Source organism: Dasypus novemcinctus, chromosome 6 (genome assembly GCF_030445035.2).
Source record: "Dasypus novemcinctus isolate mDasNov1 chromosome 6, mDasNov1.1.hap2, whole genome shotgun sequence".
Classification (NCBI taxonomy): domain Eukaryota; kingdom Metazoa; phylum Chordata; class Mammalia; order Cingulata; family Dasypodidae; genus Dasypus; species Dasypus novemcinctus.
The window spans coordinates 136,553,031-136,579,589 of NC_080678.1; the positions used below are offsets into that span (position 1 = coordinate 136,553,031).

The 26,559-nt window shown below is 39.7% G+C and overlaps 1 protein-coding gene across 8 annotated transcripts in view; it reads right to left on the reverse strand.

The window, feature by feature from the left end:
- Positions 1-26,559, reverse strand: part of LOC131278854 (uncharacterized) — a 146,137-nt gene that overhangs the window by 29,169 nt on the left and 90,409 nt on the right. For 6 of the 8 annotated variants that reach the window (XM_071215972.1, XM_071215971.1, XM_058299453.2 and 3 more), the window contains one exon: positions 23,201-23,288. The exons of 1 other annotated variant lie outside the window; for it this stretch is intronic. The gene's annotated coding sequence lies outside the window, so the exon portion shown is untranslated. The remainder of the gene's footprint in view (positions 1-23,200; positions 23,289-26,559) is intronic. One more of the 8 variants, XM_058299456.2, reaches the window with a different exon arrangement.

Sequence of the window (26,559 nt, forward strand, 5' to 3'; positions counted from 1 at the left end):
ATAGGGGAGCCCCATGCACAAGGAGTGCACGCTGCAAGGAGAGCCACCCACGCAAAAAACACAGGAGTGGCAATGCAAACACAGAGAGCTGATGCAGCAAGATGACACAACAAAAGAGAGACACATCCCAGTGCCACCTGATGAGGATGTAAGTGAACACAGAAGAAGGCACAGAGAATGGACAATGGGGAGGAAGGGGAGAGAAATAAATAAAAATAATAAAATCTTCTAAAAAAAGAGAGAGACACAGAGGAGAGAGTATAAGAGATGCAGCAGACCAGGGAGCTGAGGTGGCACAAGAGATTGAGCACCTCTCTCCCACTCCAGAAGGTCCCAGGATTGGTTCCCGGTGCTGCCTAAAGAGAAGACAAGCAGACACAGAAGAACACAGAGAGCACAGACAGCAAGCACTGAAACAACAGGGAGTGGTGAACAAATAAAGAAAATAAATCTTTAAAAAAGAAAGAAACAGCTCACGGAGTGATGTCATCAACATGGTGACATACGACATCCTCTGGAAAAGTCTCCCCTAAGAATCAACAAATAAAAGGACAAGTTCCACTTGATTAGAACCCTGGAGGATGACAGAGACTGGAGAAGGGCTCCATAATTGCTGAATCAAAGAAGAAGAAAAATGATCTCCAAGATCAGTCAGGAAATTTCTGTCATAGTCCCACCGATCTGGAACCCTCCCTCTCACTCAGTCCTGCACAGCATGGGAGTCATAAGAGGCAGTGTGGCCTGGGTCCCTTCTGTCACAGCAGCAAGTTAGAACCCAACGATACCTGCAGGGACCAAAGCCCACAGAAACCCTGGGTGAACCACAGACCCCTGAGGCATGGTGCATACCAAAAGACCCCATGGGGAAAAGGGAGAGAGAGACCTTGGCAGAACTGTTGGCAAGAAGTGTACACAATCAATCTGATTTCTTTTGGCTGGATAACGTATGCAAAATGGATTTTTCTGGAGTTAAACACCTTTAGAACCCCATCTAAGTTCCCAGAGCAAGAAACCTTAACAGGGAAGAAACCAGAGGTAGAAAAGCTTCACATAAAAAAAAAGGTGGGTGATGTAGAAACTAGGGTCGAGGCTCTCAGTTCCAGAAGCTGTGAGCCCCCTGGTCCCATCTTTATTTTCTCTCTTGTGTCTTGCTTTCTGTCCCTTTATTTCTTAAGTTCTGTATCACCTTCCATTCTAGCAAACCTATTGCTGAGTTAGTCTCAGCAACTGGTACCCAAACAGGGAGGGACTTGAAGAAAGAAGGATCACTTTGAGTGAAACTAAAGTTGGTGTAACAGCGCAGAGCCCCAAGTAGTTTAGAAGGCCTTTGAAGTCCTTGGTAAATAAGGATACTCTTGAGTATTTTTCAGGGTTATGATGGGAAACGGCATCAGTTCAACAAAATATTGCCCATATGTCTGTCTCTTGAAACAACTCCTCAAGGCAGGAGGAGCCAAGGCCAGTGAGTCTCATATTTTAGAACTCCTACAGATTGTAGAAAAATATTGCTCATGGTTCCCAGCAATAGGAAATTTAGAATTAGGAGATTGGGAGAGAGTGGCAAAAGAGTTTTAAAAATTACATGTACAATGTGTTCCACTCCCTGTTACCATTTGGCCCACTTGGACTATAATTAAATTTGTTTTGGAACCCTTGCAAACAGAAGAGGAGGAAGAGGAGAGTGAAGATAGCGAATGCAAGGAAGTTCCTCCCACTGAATCTTTTGATGATACTAAATCTAAAGTTGTTTTGCCTTCAGCTCCTTCATTAACTGACTTTAGAAAGTCACTTTCCCCTCCACCAACACCTCCTTTCATATGTCAAAATTTTGTGGTTAAAGCCTTAGATCCAGTAAGATTGGCTTTTCCTTCCTGTTATATTATACATTACATGGATGATATATTGTGTGCTGCTCACTCTTCGCAAACTCTAGTTTTAGCATATCAGGCCTTAGAGCTTAACTGCAGCAGGATTAAAACTTGCCCCCTTGGAGGCAGACCTGGCCCAGTGGTTAGGGCATCCATCTACCACACAGGAGGTCCACGGTTCAAACCCTGGGCCTCCTTGACCCGTGTGGATCTGGCCCATGTGCAGTGCTGATGCATGCAAGGAGTGCTGTGCCACACAGGGGTGTCCCCCGTGTAGGGGAGCCCCACACACAAGAAGTATGCCCCATAAGGAGAGATGCCCAGCACAAAAGAAAGTGCAGCCTGCCCAGGAATGGCACCACACACACAGAGAGCTGACACACAAAATGATGCAACAAAAAGAAACACAGATTCCTGTGCCGCTAACAACAACAGAAGTGGACAAAGTAGATGCAGCAAATAGACACAGAGAACAGACAACCAGGGTGGGGGGAAGGGGAGAGAAATAAAAAAAGAAATAAATCTTAAAAAAAAAAAACTTGCCCCTGAGAGGAAGCAGATTTGACCCAATGGATAGGGCGTCCACCTACCACATGGGAGATCCAAGGTTCAAACCCAGGGCCTCCTGACACTTGGGATGAGCTGACCCATGTGCAGTGCTGATGCACACAAGGAGTGCCCTGCCATGCAGGGGTGTCCCCCACATAAGGGAGACCCATGTGCAAGGAGTGCACCCTGTAAGGAGAGTCACCCATTGTGAAAAAAGTGCAGCCTGCCCAGGAATGGTGCAGCACACACAGAGAGCTGATGCAGCAAGATGACAGAACAAAATGAGACACAGATTCCAGGTGCCGCTGACAAGAATACAAGCAGACACAGAAGAACACACAGCGAATGGACACAGAGAGCAGACAATGGGGGGAAGGGCATGGGGAGAGAAATAAATAAAAAAATAAATTTAAAAAAAAAAAACAACTTCCCCTGAGAAAATTCAAAAGTTTACTCCTGTTTCTTATCTTGGGACTATCACTGACAAAATTACAATTAAGCCTCAGAAGGTTCAGATTCATAAGGATTCTATTAAAACTTTGAATGATTTCTAAAAATTATTAGTAGATAAAAATTGGCTGAGGCCCAAAATGGGCATTTCCACATATGAGCTATCTAATCTTTTTTCCCTATTATGAGGAGATCCTCAGTTAAACAGCCCTCAGGTTTTGATGAAAGAAACAGAACAAGAATTAAAACTCATAGAAAAAAAAAATTCAAAGTGCCCAAGTTGAATGCATTAATCCAGAACAGTTGCTGCAATTGCTTATTTTACCTTCCTTACACTCTCCCACAGGAGTCCTTACGCAACAAGATCATATTGTAGAATGGATATTTTTACCTAATAGCATCATTAAAATGTTATCTCTTTATGTGGATTTTATGGCCCAGATTATACTTAAAGGCCATGAATGCACTCGTGCCCTTCACAGACAGGACCCTTCTCATATCATTCTCCCACTTTTATGCAAAGAAGTTGAGGCTTGCCTACAAAATCACTGACAATGGCAAATAGCCTTTGCTGATTATATTGGACAAATAGACAATCATTACCCTAAAAATCATATATTACAATTCCTTAAATGCACTCAGTGGATTTTACCTAAAATAACTAAGTCTCATCCAATACTTGATGCCCCTACAATCTTTAATGATGGGTCTGGAAGTGGCACAGCTGGGTATACTGGATATACAACTAAGAAAATTCCTACTTCTGAATATTTGGCTTAGCAAAATGAATTAATAGCAGTGCTTCCTGCTTGTGGGCTAGTGGGGGATAATAGAATTAAGCTGCTGGAAGAAGAAGAAAACATGGCAACATTGGTGTTCTCTTTTGTTTCCATGCTGATTCTGATTGGGCCTCTTTGGCCAAATTAATAAAATTAGTACAAAATTTTTATCAAGGTGTTAAAAAGAATTTTCAGTTTTGAATCAATAGCTTACTCCTGAACTTCAAGTCTCAGTGTAGTCTTAAAGAGTAGTAACCCAAAAAATGTGTGCCAAATGTCTAAACTGCTAAATAAAAGCTTAACTGCATTTATGCTGCTCAAGTTATCTTAACTGGTTGCTGATTACTAATAAAATGTTTCCAAGAACAAGCTTGCATGTTACAGGCAACCCAGATTCCAGGAGACATCTTAAAAGCAGCAAAATCAAAGATGTGAAATGATGGAGGGCCTGGAAACAGCTATACCAAAAGAGTAAGAATTATGGGTCAAATTAGTAAGTTTTATGTTTCTGTTGGTGTGTTGTAATTGTTTTTGTGTCTGTTTGTTCAATGTCAGTGTGTATTTTGATAGCTCCAGATGATAATATAAATTGATAAATAAAAATTTCTAAAAGAGCTCTATTCAAATGGCCAAAAATTAAATAAGTGTTTATATTAATACATAAGTTTATATGTTAATAAGATCTCTACAGTGATAGAAGTTGTGAGTCTTAATTAATGAAATTACTATAAGTCTCTTAAAAAAAAAATAGTTCTAGGCTACCACATGGGAAGTCTACCAGTTCAAACCCCGGGCCTCCTTGACCCATGTGGCACTGGTCCATGCACAGTGCTGATGCATGCAAGGGGTGTCCCCTGCATAGGGAGCACCACATGCAAGGAGTATGCTCTGTGAGGAGAGCCGCCCAGTGTGAAAGAAAGTGCAGCCTGCCCAAGAATGGCACTGCACACACAGAGAGCTGACAAACAAGATGATGCAACAAAAAGAAACACAGATTCCCACTGATAAGGATAGAAGTGGTCACAGAAGAACACACAACAAATGGACACAGAGAGAAGAAAACTGGGGGGGAGGAGGGGAAGGGGAGAGGAATAAATTTTTTAAAAATCTTTTTAAAAAAATAGTTCTTGCCTAAATTGAAATAAATAGTTTATTTTTCTTTGCAGGATAAAATGAAGGATGCAAAACATAAATGAATATTAAAGAAGATAAAAAGTTGTGGTATTGCTGACTGAAATTTAATAAGTTTGTTTAAAAAAAGTGTATTTTGTCTTAAAAGAAGATGGCTCGTGTTCATAAAATCAAAATGGAAATATGCAGGACAAGACTTGAATGTACATAGCAAGTTGTAGAAGGTATTGTGGTAACATTAAGTAAGGGAATGTGTTCTGTGAAGGTGAAATTTGTCTTAAAATAAAATAATTATAGTCTTTATGGTTATAAATAATTATAAGAAGTTTGTGGATGCATTGTTTGAATTAAAGTGTTTAAATGGCTAATTCCAAGAAGTCATTATTAAACAAAAACTGAATTGATAATAACAAAAAGTAATTTTATTATAGGAAAACTTGTTGGCAGGCAGCCTCCCCTGTCAACCTGTTTTTAAAAGACTGTTTCTAGTATTGCATGCTACTAGGTATTTGAAATAAAGAAAAGTTATATTTGCTTATAACCAAACTGAATCATTATTTTAACAAGTTTGTTTAGTGTTAATGGTAATTGTATGTCGTAAAAGGTTTGATTGGAAACAGTTTCCAAAATCATTTTGACAATTTATGTAGGTACAGTGTATAGAATGTGCTTTTATTATTACAGAAACAGAAAATAATTTTGTCCTAAGATACTTGATTGGTTATTAAGAAAAAGTAAAATTTGAAACAAAACCTGAATACAGAGAGTGCAGAAGGTTCATGGAAAAGGAATTTTTATGGTTAAAATTAAGTAAGATTTAATGGGTCTATCTATAAAGGTTTAAAAGCTTTAGTATCCAGGGAAACTGTTGTGGCTCAACTGATAGAGCATCCGCCTACCATTTAGAGGGTCCAGGGTTCAATACCCAGGGCCTCCTGACCCATGCGGTGAGCTGGTCCACTTGCAGTGCTGCTGCACACAAGGAGTGCCGTGCCACACAGGGGTGTCCCCCATGCACAAGAAGTGCCCCCCACAAGGAGAGCCACCCATGTGAAAAAAGCACAGCCCACTCAGGAGTGGTGCCACACACATGGAGAGCTGACCCAGCAAGATGACACAACAAAAAAAGCAACACTGTTTCCCAGTGCTGCGTGACAAGAATGCAAGCGGACACAGAAGAACATGCAGCGAATGGACAGAGAGAGCAGACAACAGGGGAAAGGGAGAGAAATAAATAAAATAAATCTTTTTAAGTAATACTTTAGTATCAAACAGTATATTAATGCAAAGTTAAAATTTTCTCCTTTCTCTGTTAATGTGACAAAGTTCTCAAGGCATTAGTCTGTTTAAAGTAAAAGTTTATAAAGAGTTTTTCTCCTGAATAATCAGTATACAAAGAAAGTCTGTTTTATCAAAATAGCTTCTTATGGTTTAACCTTATCATTTCCTTGGTTAAAAAAAAAAAGAAACAAGTTTTATCACTTTTAAAGGAATATAATGTTCAAACCTGCTTTCTCAAAATCAGATCCTGAAAAGTATCTTTTTATTTTAAACTGTTGCAGAAGATTTGTTCTTTTACCTTGAAAAAATTAAAGTAATAAAATAGTTAAGTTCCTTTAATATGTTATAAGTTGAATGGAAAGTGTTTAAAAGTGTTATAAAATTAAAAGAATTCTTTAACCCTCTGTTAGTTTAAGTTGTGTGAGTAAAAAGTTCATAAGAATACTTAAAAAGTGTATAAAATTCCTGAAAATTTACCAGTGTTTCAGCAAAAGTACAATGTTGTTAATCATGGTTGTAGTTATTTTTTAAAAAAATAGTATGTGTCACAGAAACAACCTCTATTGTAAACTAAAGTAACACCACTACTGAATACAGCAGTTCCAAATATTGCTCACTTATTGCAAAAAAATCAATATCCAACTGTGTCATTAACACTTCATTTTAAAACTTGCTAAGACTTTCTTTAGTATCTTCTTATACAAGTCAAGCCAGCCTGCATTCCCCTATCTGTGGGAAACCCAACAACAGACTTCTGCAGTGCTTCCCCAAGGCTGTGTGCACAGCACGACCATCTGCCCTGGCCTGGTGGCAAAGAATCTGGCTGCATAGAAGAAATCTGTGACTGAAACCCCACCGATGACATTACATTAACCAGTAATCCTTTTTCAAAATTAAAAGATATATCAGAGACAACAGTATCTTATCTTAAAAGCCTAAATTAAGTAAACAATTGACACGGGCTACAAAGTCCCTGCTGCTCTACCAAATTCTTAAGTTATTTGATTGGGCAAAACAAAACTATACCCTCTGCTGTAACTGACAAAGTACAATGTTTTCTCATGTTAATATAGTTTGTAATACTGTTGGAAAACTAAAAATCTCTCATCCCTCACTTAGCTCAAATACTAAAACCACTGCATGTGTTAAGTAGGAAAGGTCCTTCATGGGAGTAGGAGGACCTCCACAGGCTGCTTTAAAAAATAAAAAAGTAGAAAAGAGGGAGAAGGTGGACATTGACTTAGCCTGTGAATTGGATGTGGCAGCCCCAATATTGGCTTTGGGTGGGATTTGTGGTAAAAGCAACATTCTAAACAAGTACCCCTTGGGTTTTAGTCACAATTCTGAGAAGGGACCGACAGTACAATATAAAATAAGCAATTGTGTGTAGCGTAGGAAGCCCTGCTGAAAGTGAAAGAGTTAACCCAATAGTGTCCAGTTACTCTGAAGACTGCCATCCCTATCTAGGGGTGGATTGCAAATATTAAAACAATTCAGAAACAATGGGCTGTTGTGAATCACCCTCTATGAGGGAGAGATCTGTGGATGAATATCTGGGACACTTGCCAGCAACAACAGGTAACTGTCTATCATATCCCTGCCCACTCCTCTAACATTCCTTTCAGGACTGTTGAGGCTGATGCCTTTCTGAAGATCCAGAGCCATACCACTGAGACCAGAAAAGAAGGAAAGTGGCTCCACCACAAAGGTGAACATCATGGATACCAGACTTTGTGGTGCCTAGCGCAGCACACCCAGCTGCCTGCTACTTTGCAACAGCTCATGGACATCACCCATGTGTGTCCTTCATGCTCACTGCAATGACTGTGACATCTGACCCCTCCTGCTCTTGGGAGGGATGAGGTATGCTTTCACTGCTGGCAGACACTGCATCAGGACTCTTATAACAAGACAACTACTATTACCTGACTAGAAAATGAATCCTCATAACAGTGGACTAAGTTTAAATTCAACACTGAGTTGTGGCCCCATGTCCAGTGAAAATGCTAAGAGCAGGACCAATGAAGGCATTGAATTTATGAGATAAACTTCCAGCTGCCCCACAGCCCAAGATGGGGGAGTAATAACAATTTGTCACTGCCTATGCCTCAAACTATACAAACTGGGAAAATAAGGTCATTTTTGATCAAGTACTGGCCTATATAGCCCTGCTGGTTGGGAATCTTAAGCCCAATGAGAAATGAAAGTCTATTCATTAACTGCTAGTTGGAAGTTTTATTGTTTGTTGTTGTATAGTCTACTGCAGTTATAGATTATGTATAAAATGCAGCTTTGGGCTTGGGAGCAGAATTACAAACTGGAAATATGCACTTATGCCTACAATGCGATTGGAATATGTCTAGTTTCTGTGTGACCCCTATGTATATAATAGCAGTGATATTCCTTAGGAATCAGTGAAACGTTATTTGCATGGTCATAAAAGCAATTTAAGCTTAGATATTTCTCAATTACAAGTCCAAATAACAAGCATTCAACATGCTCATTTGCAGTTGCTTTCTGCCTCACAAACTATGACAGGAATTGTGGGGGGATTAAGATCCCTGAGCCCTGTGATATGGTTTAGAGTCGGGGAGGGGGTGTTATAGGAGGTATATTAATTATCTGTTCCTGTCTGCTTTGTATGTGTTTAGGCCTCAGATGCACCCTACAAACCCTCCAGGGATTAATACAAGAAACTGCCCAAGCTGTATTTATTACTTTGCAAAAACAAAAAGGGGGAAATGTGGGAAAACAGCTTGTATTTGAATGTGGGAACTTGGCTTGAAGTTAAAATGTTTCCATGATGCAGATAAGAAGTGTGGGCTTAGGAACACCAGCCTTGACTAGACAGAGCACTGTCTTGTCAGCAGGAAAACTGTTTGCATGAGGAGGCATTTGAACTTTGTATGGCCTGTTCCCTATTATTGTAAATGTGGTGATTCTAATAACAAACAGCCTTGAAAGTAAACATAGATAACTACTGCTTTGTAATTTCTAATGAATACGATGTGGAAACTAGGATCGAGGCTCTCAGTTCCAGAAGCTGTGAGTCCCCTGCTTCCAACTTTATTTTCTCTCTTGTGTCTTGCTTTCTGTCCCTTTATTTCTTAAGTACTGCATCACCTTCCATTTGAGCGAACCTGTTGCTGAGCTGGTCTCAGTATAGCTCCACCCATCTGCCCCATGGGATCTAAGCCCCAGGGCAATTAGAGACAGAGTGGGCATCACCATCCCAAAATCCTCAAGGCTGGGGAATGAACAATGGACTAAAGTAAACTTACTATTATTCTACTATAGACTTATTGTTATTCTGGCAATGGAAGAACTTTTATCATTGATGTAGAGGAAGTGGCCACCAGACGTTCTGAGAGGAGTGAGAAGGAAAAATAGGTGTAATATGGGGGCATTTTGGGGACACTGGAATTGTCCTGCATGGCATTGCAATAACAGATACAGGCCATTATATATTTTGTCATAACTTACAAAATTGCATGGAACAAAGTCTAAACTACAATGTAAATTATAATCCATGGTTAGTGGCAATGGTTCACTATGTGTTCATCAATTGTAACAAATGTACCACGCTAATGAAGGATATTGTTAATATAGGAAAGTATGGAAGGGGGAGAGATGGGACATATGGGAATCCCCTATATTTTTTATGTAACATTTATGTCATCTGGATTCTTTTAAAATAAATAAACTAACAAGTAGCAGACAAAGTATGTCTGGTATACTCTCTCATCTTAGCCTGGTGTACACAATATATGATGCAATCAGCTGTCCACTGTTGAAGGTTAGGATTATGACTGGCCTTGCAATTAATACAAGATTCTGTAACAGCCATCACCCTGGGCTCTTCAGCCTGGCACCCCTGTGGACTTAAGACCAGAGGTTTGTGAAATGAATCGGCATTATGTATAAGACTTGAGAAAGCAGTGGCTTTATGTAGCAAGCTGAGTACAGGTTGAAATATTTCAAAACCCTTTCATTTTAAAATAAAAAAGATGGAGAGAGGATAGAAAGCCTGGATTTAAACCTTTGTAAATGATTTCTAGAGACAAGTCCCTGTTAAATAGTTGTTTTTGCTCTAGTCATTTTTCTAAATAGGAAAGAAAAATTAAAGAAAAAGCAAGAATCCACTCATTTTTTTATTATGCTGAGATCTCTAATAAAACTGAATTTTGGGAAGCAGACATGGCTCAACTGATAGAGCATCTGTCTACCATATGGAGGGTCCAGGGTTCGATCCCCAGGGCCTCCTGACCCATGTGGTAAGTTAGCCCATTCACAGTGCTGCCACGCACAAAGAGTGCCATGCCATGCAGGGGTGGCACCACATAGGGGTGCCTCAAACGCAAGGAGTGCACCCTGCAAGGAGAGCCACCCCACGTGAAAAAAGCACAGCCCACCCAGGAGTGGCGCCACACACACAGAGAGCTGACACAGCAAGATGACACAACAACAAAAAGAGATGCAGTTTCCCAGTGCAGCTGGATAATGCAAGTGGACACAGAAGAACACACAGCAAATGGACTCAGGGAGCAGACAATGCGGGGAAGAGGAGAGAAATAAATAAAATAAATCTTTTTTGAAAAACTGAATTTTGAACTAGAATACTCTGGTGGTGGCTGGAGTTCCATCTTTCAAGGGATAATGCAAATCCTGTGGTCTCTGCCCAACATGCTGCCTAAACAAGAGCTGTCTGCAAGGCTTAGTAAATATTGAGTGGTGGCTATGTTTTTCTTTTTATGCAATACTCTACCATGTTATACACAAGTTAAATAAATTTGAGAAGTCATTTTAAAACAGTAAAAAATAAATAAACAAAAAAATCTTTAACAATGAACAATCTGAAAAGGAAATCAAGAAATTACAACATCAACTAAAATAGTCAAATATCTAAGAATAAATATAACCAAATATGTAAAGGTCTGGAGCATGGAAAACTATAAAACATTGTTGAAAGAAATTTTTAAAAGACCTAAATCAGTGGAAGGACATTTCGTGTTCATTAATAGGAAGACTAACTAATGTTAAGATGTCAATTCTACCCAAAATGATTTACAGATTCAACACCATCCCAATCAAAATTCTAATAGCCTTCTTTGCAGAACTAGAAAAGCCAATCAACAAATTTATAAGGAAGTAAGTGGACCTGGATACTAAAGCCATCTTGAAAAAGAAGAATGAAGTTGGAAGACTTCCCAATCTTAAAACTGATTATAAAACTTATTTTCTTTTAAATTGTATAGAAGGGTAAGGTGCCCAAATAGCCAAAACCATCTTGAAAAAGAAGAACAAAGTTTGAGGACGCATGCTTCCCAATTTTAAAACTTATTACAAAGATACATTAAGCAAAACAGCATAGTACTGGCACAAGGACAAACATATAGATGAATGGAATTGAATTAAGAGTTCAGAAATCAATCCTTACAACTCTGGCCAATTGATTTTTTTAAAAGATTTATGTATGTATGTATGTATGTATTTATTTATTTATTTCCCCTTCTCTCCTTCCACCCCATTGTCTGCTCTCTGTGTTCATTAGTTGCATGTTCTTCTGTGTCCGCTTGGATTCTTGTCAGCAGCACTGGGAATCTGTCTCTTTTTGTTGTGTAATCTTGCTGTGGCAGCTCTCTCTGGGCAGGCTGTGCTTTTTTTTGTGCTGGGCAGTTCTCCTTACAGGGTGCACTCCTTGAGCGTGGGGCTCCCCTACATGGGGAACACCCCTGCATGGCATGGCACTCCTTGCATGCATCAGCCCTGCACATGGGCCAGCTCAGCATACAGGTCAGGAGGCCCTGGGTTTGAACCTGGACCTCCCATGTGGTAGGCGGACACTATCAGTTGAGCCAAATCTGCTTACCCCAATGGATTTTTTTACAAGAGTGGCAATTCACTCAACTGGGAAAAGTTAGTCTCTTCAACAAATGATGTTGGGAAACTGGATAGCCATATGCAAAATTATGAAACGTAGGGAAACATCTTTAGGACCTTGAGATAGGAAATATTTTCTCAGACTTTACACCAAAACTCAGACAAAAAAAGAAAAAAAATAGATGGAACTTCATCAAAATTAAAATCTTTTGAGGGGCAGATAGAGCTCAAGTGGTCGATCACCTGCTTCAGATGTACAAGGTTCTGGGTTCAATCCCCAGTACCTCCTGAAAACAAACAAATGAAAAAACCAGCTCTGATTGGGGAGTGGATGTAGCTCAGTGGTTGAGCACCCACTTCCAGGGTATGAGGCCCTGGATTCAATCCCTGGTACCTCCTAAAAAAACAAAATTAAAATCTCTTGTGCTTCAAAGGACTTTATCATGCAAGTAAAACACAACCAAAAGAATGGTAGAAAATATTTGGAAACCATATTTCTGATAAGAGTTTATTATCTAGAATATATAAAGAATTTTTACAACTCAACAACAAAAAGACAACTCAATTAAGAAGTGGGAAAACAAGCACATGGAAAGATGCTCAACACCATTAACATTAAGAGAAATGCAAATCAAAACCAGAGTGAGATAACATTTCACACACACTAGAATGGCTACTACTTTAAAAATGGAAAATAGGCGTTGGTGAGGACGTGGAGTAATAGGAACACCCTTACATTGTTTGTGGAAATGTAAAATGCTGCAGCAGCCTGGAAACAGTTTGGCAGTTTCTCAGAAATACCTTATGACCCATCAACCACTTCTTGGTATATACTCCAAAGAAAATAAAGCAGAGATTCAGACAGATGCTCTCATGCCTATGATCACAGCAGCATTAATAACAATTTCCAAAAGGTGAATGGAACCAAAATGTCCATCAACAGATGAATGGATTTTAAAAATGTGGTATATCTCATACAATGAAATATTGTTCAGACATGAAAATGACATTCTGATATATGTGACAACATGGATGAACAAAGAAGACATCACGTTGCGTTAAATAAGCCAGACACAAAAGGATAAATATTTTATGATCTCACTTATTTGAAGTAATTAGAATATGTGCACTCAGAGTCAGAAATTAGAATCCAGGTTACCATGGATGTGATGGGGGAGTTTATGTTTTATTGGTGCAGAGTTTCTGTTTGTGGTGAAGAAAAATTTGATAATGGTTGGTGGTGACAGAGGCACAATACTCAATTGTATTCTTGAAAGTGGCTAATTTCAATTTCAACTGTATTTCAACTTCAATTGTATTCTGGTAACTGTATTTCTGAAAGTGGCTAAATTAAGTAGTAGATATGTGTACAACACAGAGTGAACTCTAATGTAAACTATGGACTGTAGTTAATATAATTATAATATTAATGTTTCATCAATTGTAACAAAGGTACCACACTAATGCAAAATGTTAACGATAAGGAAAACTCTGTTGCCGTAAACCTATAATTGCTCTAATTAGAAAAAAATGGAGGGGAATAAAAAGAATGGCAGAGTCCATTTTAAAACATGACATAACTATATACCATCTAAAATAATCTTACTACAAATATAATTATAGAGGCAAGTAAAAAAGAATAGGAAATGATATATCAAGCAAACATTAATCAAAGAAAAGCTGCACTATCTCTATAAATATCAGATAAGGTGGGCTTCAGAGCAAAGAAGATTACCAGTACAGAGAAGGACATTATATAATGATAAAAGTATTAATCCACTAAGAAGACATAGGAAAGTTAAATATGTATGCATCAAACAAGAAACTGCACAATATGTATGGCAGAAACTGATAGAACTGAATGGATCAATAGGTAAATCCACAATTAAAGTTGAAGACATCAATAGCCATCTTCAACAATTGACAAAACCAGGCAAAAACTCATCAAGGATATAGAAAAACCTAACATCACCATCAATCAACAAGATCTAATCAGTATTTATAGAACACTACACAATAAAAGCAAATACACATTCTCTTCAAGTACCCATGGAACATGTACCAATATAGACAAGATCTGGGCCATAAAACACATCTTAAAAAAATGGAAAGAACTAAAATCATACAGAATGTGTTTGTTGAGCACGACGGAATCCAATTAGCTATCAACAAGAGAAATGCCACAGAATATTTTCCAAATGCTTAGGAACTCAGCAACATACTTGTACAAAATTCATGGGTCAAAGAGGAATCCTCGGGACATTGATGTGGCTCAAGCGATTGGGCTCCCATCTATCATAGAGGAGGCCCAGGGTTCGATACCCAGGGCCTCCTGGTGAAGGCAAGCTGGCCTGTGTGATGAGCTGGCCCATGCAGAATGCTGCCCTGTACAAGGAGTGCAGCTCCATGCAGGAGTGCTACCCCGCGCAGCAGTGCTGATCCACGTGGAGAGCTGATGCAGCAGGATGACACAACAAAAAGAGACACAGAGGAAAGACAATAAGAGACACAACAAGACCAGGGAGCTGAGGTGGTGCAAGAGAATGGGTGCCTCTCTCCCACTCTGGAAGATCCCAAGATGTATTCCTGGAGCCACATAATGAGAATACAAGCAGACTGAGAAGAACAGAGCAAATGGACACAGACAGCAAATGGAGGGAGGGGAGAGAAATAAACAAATAAATCTTAAAAAAAAAAAGAGGAAATCTCAGGGGGAATAAAAAATACATTATACATTTTAAAATCAATGGAAGTGAAAATACAACATATCAAACTTTCTGGGACATAGCTGAAGTAATCCTGATGTTGCCAGATTTCCTCCGGGTTCTTGACTATGTTGCATAAAAGAATTTAAGAATATGCCAGTTTAGTTAGGCCAGTAATTTATTAAGGAAATGGGAGAAGAGAATAGAAATGGGAGAAAATAACAGATTATGGGTCCCAGATATACTTGCATATTGGTCCAGGTAGAGAGAGGAAAAAGGGACAATTTAACTTATGTGCTTGATTTTTAAACCATTAATTGTTCCTCCCACTTGTTAATGTTCAGGGGAGGAGTCCCAATTGTTTGCTGTTTTCATTGATTACCCTACCCATCAATTCCCCTGTGGCGGGGGGGGGGGGGGAGGCAATGATAAGGTCCCTTGAAAATATCCAGGGCTTTTCCTTAATCCTGGACCATCAAGGAAAATTCTCATGGGTTCTTCCAGATGTTTTCTGGTAGGAGTCTTTCTCTCAGAGGATTTTCAGGTGGAATTCCATGGCCACGTGTTTCATGGCCATACTTTTCTGCCAGATCCTGGACTCACCTTTTCATTCCCTAAAGTAGCCCCTTCACAGAGAAAGAAATTTGTAACACTAAATTCATATATTAAAAAAGAAAAGGGAAGCAGACATGGCCCAGTGGTTAGGTTGTCCGCCTACCACATGGGAGATCCACGGTTCAAACCCCGGGCCCCCTTAACCTGTGTGGAGCTGGCCCACGTGCAGTGCTGATGCATGCAAGGAGTGCCATGCCACACAAGGGTGTCCCTGCATAGGGGAGCCCCACACGCAAGCAGTGCGCCCCATAAGGAGAGCCGCCCAGCGTGAAAGAAAGTTCAGCCTGCCCAGGAATGACACTGCACACACGGAGAGCTGACACAACAAGATGACGCAACAAAAAGAAACACAGATTTCCGTGCCACTGACAACAACAGAAGAAGACAAAGAAGAACACGCAGCAAATAGACACAGAGAACAGACACCTGGGGTGGGGGGAAATAAAAAATAAATCTTAAAAAAAAAGTTTCAAATCAATAATATAAGTCTGCACCTCAAGGAACTATAAATAGAAGAGCAAAATAATCCTAAAGTAAGCAGAAAGAAGGAAATAAAGATAATACAGATAAGAGCATAAATCAGTGAAACTGAAAGCATTAGAACAGTAGAGGAAATTAATGAAACAAAGAGCTGGGTTTTTTTCCAAAAGATCAATAAAACTGACAAACTCCAGCAAGATTGACAAAGGAAAAACAAGAGCATATCCAAATTACTAGTATCAGCAATGAAACAGATGATATCCCACAAACCTTCAGATGTCAAAGAATAATACTATAAAATTTCTATACAAATTAACTTGACAATTTTGAAACTTCTTGAATTTTTGAAGAACTTTTTGAAAAAACTACCACAACTCACCCAACATGAAATTGGTAATTTTAATAGCCTTTTAACTATTAAAGAAAATAAATTCATAGTTTTTAAAAGTTTCCCCCCAAACAAAAAAATCCAGGCCTAGATATTTTTCTGGCAATGTCTAGCACACATTTTAAAGAGAAATAACACAAGTTTCATACAATCTCTTCCAGAAAATAGAAAACTTCCCATTTCATTTGATGAAGACGATATTTCCCAGATATCAAAACCAGGCAAAAATAGTACAATATCCCTCATGAATATAGATGCAAAATTCCTTAACAAAATAAAAGCAAATATAATTCAGCAAAACATGATGAGGATTTACAACATATGTGACATTTATTTCAGAAGTGCAAGTCTGGTTCAATATTTTAAAATCCATCAATACCATCAACCATATTAACAGGCTGAAGTAGAAACATCACATAATCGTAACAATCAATGTAGAAAACATTTGACAAAATTCAACTCCTGTTCATGATAAAAGCTCCCAGAAATAAGGAAGCAGCTATGGCTCAAGCAATTGAGCTCCCACCTACCATATGGAGGACCTGGGGTTGATCCCCGGGCCCTCCTGGTAGAAAAGAGAAGAGGCATCCCAGACGTGCAAAGTTAGGTGCAAGGCCCCCATGTGGCACAGAGATGTGCAAGGCCCCCCGTGAGACAAAGCATTGCACCAAAAAGATGATGGTGCAACCAGACAGAGGAAAAAAAAGCTCTCAGAAACATAGGAAGAGAGAAGAACTTCCTCAACTTGATAAATGACATCTACAAAAAAACCTACAGGTAACCTTACACTTAATGGTGAAGTACTGAACACCTTCTCCCTAACATCAGTGAAAACACAAGATTGGCACTCTTTTCTTATTCAACATAGTGCTGGAAGTTCTATCTAGGCAATAAATCAAGAAAAGGAAACATAAGGCATGCCAATCAGAAAGGACAATATAAAACTTCTCCTATTTGCAGATAATAGGATTATCTGTATAGAAAATTACATGGAATCTACAAAAAATACTCTAGATCTAATAAGTGATTTCAGCAAGGTCACAGGATATAAGAAAAGCATGCAAAATACCAATGGCAGTTCTATGTACTAACAGTGGGCACATAGACACTGAAATTGAAAATACAATACCATCATTCAAAAAATTTAACTGCTTAACAGTAAATCAGGGGGCATTTTCAGGACTTGAATTGTCCTGAATGACATTGCAAAGACAGATACAGGGCATTACCTATCCTACCATAACCTACAGAATGGAGTGGGAGAGAGTGTAAACTACAATGTAAACTATAATCCATGCTTAGTGGCAATGCTCCAAAATGTGTTCATCAATTGAAATGAATGTACCACACTAAGGAAAGAAGTAGTTAATGTGGGGAAAAGTGAGAGGTGTGGGGAGTGGGGCATATGGGAATCCCTTATATTTTTTATGTAACATTTTATGAATCTAAGTATCTTTTAAAAACAAATAAGAAATACACTTTTTAAAAATTAAGTGTAAATCTAACAAAACACACAGGACTTGTATGCTGAAAATTACAAAATATTAATAAAGGAATCAAATAAACTCTTAAAAAAATGGAAAGACATAACACATTCAGTATTGTAAAGATGTTAATTCCCCCCCCACCCATTAAAATACAGGTTTAACACAATTGTTATAAAAATCCCAGCAAGATCTGTTGTAGGGGAAGCGGATGCGGCTCAAGTGATTGGGCTCCCATCTACCACATGGGAGGTCCATGGTTTGATTCCCAGAGCCTCCTAAGAAAAGCTGGGCTGAGCAGAGAGCTGGCGCACACAGAGTGCTGGCCCACGTGGTGAGCTGATCCAAGTGGAGTGATGGTCTGTGCAGGACTGCTGGCCTGCTCAGGAGTGGTGGCTCTAGCAGAGAGCTGGTGCAGCAAGATGATACAACCAAAAGAGATAAAGAGGAGAGACAATAAGAGAGCAGCAGGGAAGTGGATGTGGTTCAAGTGATAGGGTTTCCGCCTACCATATGGGAGGACTCGGGTTTGATCCCTGGGTTCTCCTGGTGAAGAAGAAGAAGAGAAAGCATGCCTGCTGGGAGCCAGTACCTGCGTGGTGATCTGAGTGTCCACACAGTGAGCCAAGTGCTTACACAGTAGCCAAATGCCTGCATGGTGAGCTGAGTGCCCACACAGCAAGCCAAGTGCCCATGTGGTGAGCCAAGTGCCCACATGAGTGCCCACATAGTGAGCCAATGCCTGCATGGTGAGCCAGTGCCCACATGGCAAGCCGAGTGCCCACACAGTGAGCCAGTGCCCATGCAAGTGAGTCATGCAGCAAGATGATGACACAACAAATGAGAGACAAAGCGGGAAGAGTCAAGGTGAAGTGCAGCAGAAACCAGGAACTGAGGTGGTGCAGCTGACAGGGAACCTCTCTCCACATCAGAGATCCCCAGGATCAAATCCTGGTGAATCTTAGAGGAGAAAAAATAAGAGAAGAAAAAAAGAGAAATAGATACGGAAGATCACACAGCAAATGGGTACAGCAAAAGCAGCAAGGTGGGGGGAGGGGGAAGGGAAGGGAGGAAATAAATAAATAAATAAATCTTTAAAAGAGATCCAACAGACCAGGGAGCTGAGGTGGCACAAAAAACTGAGCACCTCTCTCCCACTCTGGAAGGTCCCAGGATGGTTCCTGGTGCCACCTAAAGAGAAGACAAGCAGATACAGAAGAACACACAACAAATGGACACAAAGAACAGACAATGGAGGGAGGAGGTAAATAAATAACTCCTTAAAAAAAAAAAAGATCCTTTGTAGGTAAAGACAAGATTACTCTAAAATTTGTAGGGAAAGACAACCAGCCTAGAAGAATTAAAACAGCTTTGAGAAAGAAGAATGAAATAGAAGGAATCAATTTGCTTATATTCAAGGACCAATTATATAGCTACGGTAATCAAGACATTGCAGCATTGGAATAAAGATAGACAGATAGATCAATGGAACAAAATACAAATACACTCAATTGATTTTTAACACAGGTGCAAAATTAATCCAATGGAGGAATAAAAGCCTTTTCAGGAAATGGTGCTGGAACAAGTGAACATCCATAGGCCAAAAAATGAACCTCAACCTATTTCTCCCACATTTTACAAAATTTAACTGAAAATGGCCACAGATTACATGTAGAACATAAAAGTATAAACTTTTTAGAAAAAGAAAAGGAGAAAATCTTTAAGATATGATAATAGGAAAGAGTTCTTACTTTTGACACTAAAAGCAAAATCTATAATTGGAAAAACTGATAAATTGGACTTCATCAAAATTAAAACTTTTTGCCCTTCTAAAGAGAGAAATTCTATTTATTTTTTAGGAAGTACCAGGGATTGAACCTGTGGCCCCATACATGTTCAAACACTGAGCTATACTTGCTCCCCAAAAGTTCTCTTTAAATGGGTGAATTTTATAGTAAGATATGTTGACTATATCTCAACAAATCTGTATTAAAAATAAAGTTACCCAATGGAGGAAAATATTTGCAAACTACACATCTAACAAATGACTATTATCTAAAATTAAAAAAGAACTCTCAAAACTCAAAAGAATAATGACAAAAAAACATGAAAAGACCTTTTTCACCAAAGAGGAGACACAATAGACTGATAAGCAGATAAGCACACGAAAAGATGTTTAGCATGATTAGTCATTAGGTAAATTAAAACCACAATGTGATATCACTACATGCTCATCAAAATGGTGTTTTTCCCTTCTCTTCCTCTCTCTCTCTCTGTCTCTGTCTCTCTGTCTCTCTCTCTCTCTCCCCCCCTTCCTCGCATTCATGGAATTCCAGCAAAAGCAACTTAAACTATCAAGACATCCCAGTTTCAACCAAAGATTTCAAAACATATGGAGAAACAGGCAAAGGAGAAGATTAAAGCACTAGAAACCATCAATGGGTAAGACCACACCAGGGACAAACCAGACCAAGACTTTTTTTTAATGGTCCTAAATATTTTCAAAGAGCTAGAGGAAAACATAGTCAGAAAACAAAAGGAAATCAGCAAAATAATAGCTGAACACAAAGAGATTATCACTAGAGATGGAAATTATGAAAAGGAACCAGAGTTGAAGACCACAGTAATGATAATAAAAAAAAATTCCCCAGAGGCGTTCAAAAGCATATGGGAGCTGGAAGAAGAATCAGTGAACTTAAAAACAGTTGAAATCACTCATCAGAGGACCAAGAAAAAGGAAGAATGAAAATAAGTGAACATAGCCTGAAGAACATGTGGGACACCACCAAGCATACCAATATATGCATTGTGGGAGTCCCAGAAGGAAAAGAGAGAAAAGAACAGAAGGAATATTCAAAGGAATAACAGCTGAAAATTTCCCATGAAAGACATAAATATACACAACCAAGGTACTCATCAAAATTCAAGAGGATAAACCCAAATAGACCCACACCACACCATGTTATAATCAGATTGTCAACTGCCTAAGATAAGAAAGAATTCTGTAAGCCACAAAAGAGAAGCAACAAGTCACATGCAAGGAGCCTCAATAAGATTAAGTGCCCATTTCTCTTCAGAAACCATGGAGGAAAGAACGTATTGGGAAGACATATTTCAAGTGCTGAAAGCAAAAAACCGCCAACCATGAATTCTATATCCAGCAAAATTGTTTTTCAAGAATGAGGATAGGATTAAGACATTCCCAGAAAAACAAAAGCTGAGGGATTTCATCAACACTTAAATGACCCTACTAGAAAGGCTAAGTAAAGGGAGTTCATGTTGAAAAGTATAGCAGTTTGACATTATTGATGAATTCCAAAAAGAAATATTGGATTACGTTTGCAAACTGATCTTCTTCTCTGGGCATATTAGATTGCATTGCATTCAGAGGTTTACTTGATTAAGTAATCAGGTAAACGTCCTGTGCCAATAGGGCATTGAGTCCCCACCCCACAGTGGGTGGGAACTGTCAGATAAAAAGACATGGCAGGGAAGCGGACTTGGCCCAATGGATAGGGCATCTGCCTACCACATGGGAGGTCCATGGTTCAAACCCCAGGCCTCCTTGACCTGTGTGGAGCTGGCCCACGCACAGTGCTGATGAATGCAAGGACTGCCATGCCATCCATGTAGGGGCATCCCCCGTGTAGGGAAGCCCCACACATAAGGAGTGCGCCCTGTAAGGAGAGATGCCCAGCATGAAAGAAAGTGCAGCCTGCCCAGGAATGGCGCCATACACACAGAGAAGCTGACACAACAAGCTGACACAACAAGATGATGCAACAAAAAGAAACACAGATTCCCGGTGCCACTGATAAGGATAGAAGCAGTCACAGAAGAACACACAGCAAATGGACACAGAGAGAAGACAACTGGGGGGGGTGGGAGAAATAGATAAACAATAAATCTTTTTTCAAAAAAGACATGGCAAAGGGCAGAGTTTGGGGGTTTTTGGTGTGGGAGTTTTATGTTGGAATTTGATGCTGAAGACTTAAGCTCGAGCCCCAGAAAGTAAGCACACAGAGGAAAGAGAAGCAAGCCCCAGAAAGGGAGGAACCCAGGAAGCCTGAATCCTTGCAGACATCAGCAGACATCTTGTTCCAACACGTGAAAGTAGTCTTTGATGAGAGAAGTAACTTATGCTTTATGGCATGGTATCTGCAAACTCCTACCCCAAATAAATGCCCTTTATAAAAAACAACCAATTTCTGGTATTTTGAATCAGCACCCCTTTGGCTGACTAATACAAAAGGAATCGACACTTATTAATTGACTGAAGCAATAAAAAGAAATAAAGATCTCCAGTAAATATAATGACAGGGATAAATATAAACACCAGGACTATTGCATTTTTTAGTGGGTAACTTCAATTGTTACTTCTTACAGGATCTAAGAAACAAATGCATAAAATGTAATGATAAATCAGTGGTTTGGGACTCATAATACATAAACATGTAACTTGTGATAAGAACTACATAAAGGGAGAGGGAGATGAAAGACTATGGGAACATAGTGTGTGTATACTATTAAAGTTAAGTTGGTATCAAAGAAAACAAGATTGTTACAGTTTTAGGATGTTAAATTTAATCCTCATGGTAACCATTAAGAAAATATCAGATAATATGCAAACTCAAGGAGACAAAAAATAGAGTACAGGTTATCAGGAATGGGGGGCAGAATGGCGCCCCACACACGGACAGCTGACATGACAAGATGACACAACAAAAAGAAACACAGATTCCCAGTGCTGCTGATAAGGATAGAAGCAGTCACAGAAGAACACACAGCAAATGGACACAGAGAGCCAATAACTTGGGGCGGGGAGGGATGCGGAGACAAATAAATAAATAAATAAATAAATCTTTTTTTTTAAAAAAAGAAAGAAAAAAATGAGTAGGGTTTCTGTTTGAGATTAAGGGAAAGTTCTAGTAATGGATGGTGTTGAGAATACCACAACATTGAAAATGTGATTAATCCCACTGAATGGTATTTTGGAGGGGTTTAAGATGGAAATATTTATGGTGTATATTTGCTAACATAATTAGAAAAAAGAATGGAAAACTACACCAAACTAGGCTATGGACTATAGATAGAAGTAATATTGTGATGATGTTCTTTCATCATTTGTAACAATTGTGTCATAACAATTTAAGGTGTTGGTAGTGGAATGATGTATGGGAATCCTGTATGGTATGCACTGATTGTCCTTTTAAATTTTGAAATTAAAAAAGTTTTGGGAAATAGAGGTGATTCAACTAGTTGGGCAACTGCCTGCCACATGGGAGGTCCCAAGTTCAGATACAAGCACCTAAGCAGACACCGCCTCCCACCACAATGAGCTAGATGCCTCCTCCCACCATGAACTGGACACTGCAACGTGCTAGATTCTGTCTCCTGCTGCAATAAGCTACATGCTGCCACCCACCACAATAAGCCAGGCATCACCGCTTGCCACAATGAGCTCCACACTGCATCCTGCTGCAGCCAGCTAGCAGTGCAATGCACCCCCACTGCAACAAGCAGGTGCCACAAACCAGCAGATGTCACAGCCTTCAGGGAGCAGATGTGGCTCAGGCCATTGGGCACTCACCTTTCATGTGGGAGGTCCTGGGTTTGGTTCCCAGTGCTTCCTGGAGAAGGTGAGCAAACAATGAGCAGACAGATGAGAGAACCATCTGCTGTGGGGGTGGGGATAGAGAAAAAACAAAGTAAATGAAATAAATCTTTAAAACATTTTTAAAGAGTAGGCAAATAAAAAGATAATGACAAATGCAATATGATACTGGATGGGATCTAAGAATTGAGGGAAAAGGCTCAAAAGGGCATTATTGGGGGAAGCAGATGTGGCTCAACTGATAGAGCATCTGTCTACTATATGGAGGGTCCAGGGTTAATCCCCAGGGCCTTCTGACCTATGTGGTAAGCTGGTCCATGTGCAGTGCTACCTCATGCAAGGAGAGCCATGCCACACAGGGGCGCCCCCACATAGGGGAGCCCCACGTGCAAGGAGTGTGCCCTGCAATGAGAGCCACCCCACATGAAAGAAGCACAGTACACCCAGCAGTGGTGCTGCACACACAGAGAGCTGGCACAGCAAGATGATGCAACAAAAGGAGACGCAGTTTCCCAGTTCCACTGGATAATGTGAGCAGATGCAGAAGAACACACAGCAAATGGACACAGAGAGCAGACAATGGGGGAAGGGGAGAGAAATAAGTAAAATCTTTAAAAAGGGGCATTATTGGGACATAAAAAAAATTGGAATATAAACATAAGCTTAATATTGATGTTAAATTTCCTGAACTTGAGAACAGCACTTAAGGTGATTACATAAGTGAATATCTTCGTTCATAGAAGATATACATGAAAGTATTATGTGTTCAAGGAATATGATATGTGTAACCTGCTCTCAGATGTTTAGTTAATAGATAGGCAGGCAGACAGGCAGGCACACAGAATGGTACAATGAAGATGGCATAATGTTAAAATAGGTGACTCTGGGTATCTGGGGTGCAGAAGTTCTCTGTATGGAGTTTGTATTACTTGTGTAAGTTTGTATTTTGTATTATTTTTCTACACTTGAAATTATTTCAAAATTAAAAAGAAAATGAACAGAGTCTCAGGGCACAAAGAATCTAACATTTGTATTATAGGAGTTCCAGAAGAAGAGAACAAAAAGAATGGAACTGAAAAGAGTATTCAAGGAAACACTTGGCTGAAAACCTCCCAAATGTTACACAAGACACAAACCTACAGACTGAAGAAGCTGAGCAAACTCCAAAGAAATCAACACCTGGACGCATAATAATTAAATTTCTGAAAACTAAAGACAACATAAAATATCATGAAAGTAGTTAGAAATGACACATTAACCACAGGACAATTTGAATGATAGATTTCTTACCAGAAACTATGAAAGCCAGAAAGAAGTGGCACATTTTTCAAGTGTTGAAAGAAAAGTACCATCATCAGCAAACTCTATTCCCAGTGAAAATATCCTTCAGGAATAAAGAGTAAATAAAGGCATTCTCAGATGAATGGAAATTACAAGACTTTGTTACTAGAAGACCCACTGTTAAAGATTGGCTAAATAAAGTTCTTCAAACAGATAGGAAATGAGCAAAAAGAAGCATCAGGAAGGAAAAGCAATGGAAAGAGCAGGAATATGAATATAAACAAAAGGAATCCTTTTCTTCATAGGCTTTATAAATCATATTTTATGAATAAAACAAAAATCATACCACTATCTGATTCTTGGATAGTGATATTTAAAACCAGGGAAGGTAAAGGGAACTAAATGGAAGTAAGGATTCCATATGTCATGATATGGGGTAAAATGTTTATATAAGTCAACTAATTAAATTGTTTTCCAGAAGAAAACAACAGAAAAATCAATGAAACAGAAGGAGGGGCAACATGACATCAGAGTAAGGAGCTTCAAGAGTCAGCTTAACCTACAATGCAGTTAGTAATCACCCAGAACTATCTAAAGTATCCTGCAAAATCCTTGGAAGAATGGAAGAAGGAGACTGCCCATCTGCAGTGATGATTCATGAGTAGAGCACTCGATGCTATGGAGATTGGTGCCCATCCCCCACCAACAGTGCAAGCTGCCTCAGGAGCTATTCTCTGGCTGAAGTTGGAACCTCCATTTCCCAAAAATGGGGAAGGAAGATACAGTTGGGCATCAACTTCAGCTACTGATTAGTAAATCTGACTGTCTAAAGTCTCATCCTCAGAACACCTAAAGTTTGAACCTGCCCAAGTCAGAAAGAGACTGGTAGCCTCCATTTCAACTCTGCCTCTAGCATAAGGGAAACCAGGGCTGATTGAAAAATCACAGTGATGGGAAGGATCAGCTTCTTTCCATCCAGGTCAGATTGCTGCTCCAGCCTGGGCTCCAGCCCCACCTCCAGCAGGAAAGAAGCTGAGGGGACCTGCACTAGCCTCTCCAGGCAACTATAGAAAGTTTCAGCCTGAACAGACTAGATTGTTGGAGACCTGTGGGCTCCATTACCACCCCTTGATAGAATAGGAGGGGCGGAGGGGGGGGGTGTTTCCTTAGCTTCTCCAGGCAGCAGCAGGTGCTTTTGGCCAGCACAGACTGGATTGTTAGACAACTGTGGCTCCATTCCTGCCCATGATAGGACAGGAGTGAGGCAGTGTTTCCTCAGCCTCTCTGGGCAACTGCAGGCACTTTGGTCTGCATGGACTAGATTATTGGGCACTCCTAGAGCTCCATCTCCACTCCTAGCAGGGGAGTTGGGGGGGAGGGGACAATTCTTCACCAGTCTACCTGGGCAACTGTGGTTAGTTTTAACCAGCAGAGCTTAGTTTTCCATGCATACCTGCAGCACCATACCCACCCTGAGCATGGGAGGAAGAGGTATAAAGGTTCATCAGTCTCTTTGGGCAACTAGAGTCTTGGCCTGCATGTCTTGGACTACTGCACATGTCTGCTGCTCTGTTCCTACCCTGGCAGGGTAGAAATGTGGGAGAGGCTTCACTGGTTCCTGGGCAACATGGGAAGCTTCAGCCTCCATGGCTCACAGTACCAACTGTATCCTTGGCTCCTATTATGCAACCAGCAAGGGAGAAAGGGCAAGAAACAGATGAAAAAGAGCTGAAAATTTTCAGATTAGCTAAATGTGAAACTATAAGATTCCAAATTAAGTTGAACCAAGTATCAAAGATGGGTTGTAACACAAAGTCAATCAAATAGAAGCCCTAGAGTAAAGAGAGAAGCTATCTAGAATAAATATATCTAGTAAACCAGGTGCCAAGACACCAACAAAAAATTACAGTCCATGCCAAGAAACAGGAAGATGGCCCAGTCAAGGAACAGACTAAGTGTTCAGTTTAAAGAAGTTGAGACAACTAATCATATGCTCAAAGAAATCACCTTAATAAATTCAATGAGATGGCTAAAGAGATTAAGGATATTATAAA